This window comes from Squalius cephalus (genome assembly GCF_949319135.1).
Source record: "Squalius cephalus genome assembly, chromosome: 14".
NCBI lineage: Eukaryota > Metazoa > Chordata > Actinopteri > Cypriniformes > Leuciscidae > Squalius > Squalius cephalus.
The window spans coordinates 820,661-822,962 of NC_137135.1; the positions used below are offsets into that span (position 1 = coordinate 820,661).

A 2,302-nucleotide genomic window follows, 5' to 3' on the forward strand; every position below is an offset into this window, starting at 1 on the left:
CCAAGTTCTATCCATTGTTCATCGGGCACAACCCAGCACCTCCCATAATTGCTCTTCTTTCTGGAGCTCCAAAGCTACATCCAGTCAAGGTTTTTGTTGTTTATGCATTTCATTTGTTCAATTTGTGTATCTGATTTGTCTTGATCTTTTTAAGACAATGTCTCTGGTTTTTAGTTGAAAAATTGTTTTTGATCTAATTTCTGCCCTAGTCTAAGCCATCCAAACAACACTGGATGCTTCCAATCAGCATAGGAAGCATCCACAAAGACTGCCTGCATTCCTACAGTTGTCTTATAAAATGCAATTAAGTTAATAGGATTTCAAGAAAACATCTAAAAAAGATCTAGAAAACTTCACATAAAAAGGTAAGTTGACATGATTATGTACATTTTAATAGTTTAAAAAGAAAATATTTAAGGCACTACATCAACTAACAATATAATTTCAGATTTATAGACTGCAATGTCCACTACTGACAAAAAGGTAAGCTAACATAGTGTCTACATTAGTAGCAAAATATTGTTAAGTCTTCACTTCAGCAGTTCAACAAATGTATTTTTTTAGATTTCTGAAACACTGAAGTCATAACGTCCTCCATATACCCATCACAAGATTCTCTGCTCCACAAAATTCTCTGCTCCATGAACTTTTATAAAGAAGTGCACAAGTGATATAACAGTAAGTTTTATTGAAGTACATTTAAGTTGTTGACATTTATACAAGCACTGATTAATCTACTAATTGTACACTTTCAAGTTTGTACAGAAACTCAATAACTACTGTTGATATTTTGAAGTCCACATATCCCTATACAAATGACGGTAAGCTAACAGACCATGTGTATGTTAGTTGCGAAATGTTTTTAATGTAAAGACTTCACTTATTGCACTTTGTTCAATGAATGTAATGTTTTCAGATTTCTGAAATTCACCAAAGTCCTAACTTTCTCCATATATCCATCACAAGATTATCTGCACCATTAACTTTTATAAAGAATCGTACAACTATTAAGATGGTAGGTTTGATTGAAGAAAATTTAAGTTGTGGACATTTATACAAGCACTGATTAATCTACTAATGGTACACTTTCAGATTTGTGCAGCAACTCAATAACTACTGTTGTTATTTTGAAGTCCACAAACCCCTATACAAATGTCAAATGTCCCCATATACAAACTAACAGACCATGTCTATGTTAGTTGCAAAATGTTTAATGCGAAGACTTCACTTATTGCACTTTGTTGAATGAATGTAATATTTGCAGATTTCTGAAATTCACTGAAGTCATAATTTCCCATATACCCATCACAAGATTATCTGCTCCATGAACTCCTATAAAGAAGTCCACAGCTGATAAAAAGGTATATTTCATTGTATGTCTGCATAATTTAAATTGAAACGCTTTCATTCAAACCCTGATTAATCTACTATTGGTACACTTTCAGATTTGTGCAACAACTCAATAACCACTGTTGATATTCTGAGGTCCATAAACTCTTATACAAATTTTCACTACTGACAAAAAGGTAAGCTAACAAAAACATTGCCATTAAGAAGAAAATGTTTGTTAACCCTTTACTTTCACCAAGCAGTTTGTTCAATGCTTGTCATCTTTGCAGATAACTTCCTCCATATACCCATCTCAAGATTATCTGCTTCATTAACTTTTATAAAGAAGTTCACAACTGATAAAACGGTACATTTTATTGAAGTAAATTTAAGTTGTTGACTTTTATACAAGCACTGATTAATCTACTAATGGTACACTTTCAGATTTGTGCAGCAACTCAATAACCACTGTTGATATTCTGAAGTCCACAAACCCTTGTACAAATGTCCACTACCAACAAAAATGTAAGTTAACATACAATGTCTATGTTAGCTGCAAAATATTTTATGTGAAGACTTCACTTGGAGCATTTAATGAATGTAATATTTTCAGATTTCTGAAACACACTGAAGTCATAACTTCCTCCATGTACTCATCACAAGATTTTCTGATCCATGAACTCCTATAAAGAAGCCCACAGCTGATAAAAAAGGTATATTTCATTGCATGTCTGCAAAATTGAAATTGAAACGCTTTCATTCAAGCCCTAGTTAATCTACTTTCAGATTTGTGCAACAACTCAAAAACCACTGTTGATATTCTGAGGTCCATAAACTCCATAAACAATTTTTCACTACTGAAAAAAGGTAAGCTAACAGACATTTTCTACATTGATGGCTATGTTTTTTGTGTAAACCTTTTACTTTCACCAAGCAGTTTGTTAAACGCATGTAAACTTTGCAGATATCTGAA

At 32.6% G+C, this 2,302-nt stretch overlaps 1 long non-coding RNA gene across 1 annotated transcript; it reads left to right on the top strand.

Annotated features, from left to right (window-relative positions):
- Positions 1 to 1,269: 1,269 nt before the first annotated feature.
- LOC307171644 lies at positions 1,270 to 2,012 on the top strand. The gene is made up of 3 exons (XR_013823581.1): positions 1,270 to 1,361; positions 1,774 to 1,854; positions 1,943 to 2,012. It is a non-coding gene; the product is annotated as an uncharacterized lncRNA (long non-coding RNA).
- The last annotated feature ends 290 nt before the right edge of the window (positions 2,013 to 2,302 follow it).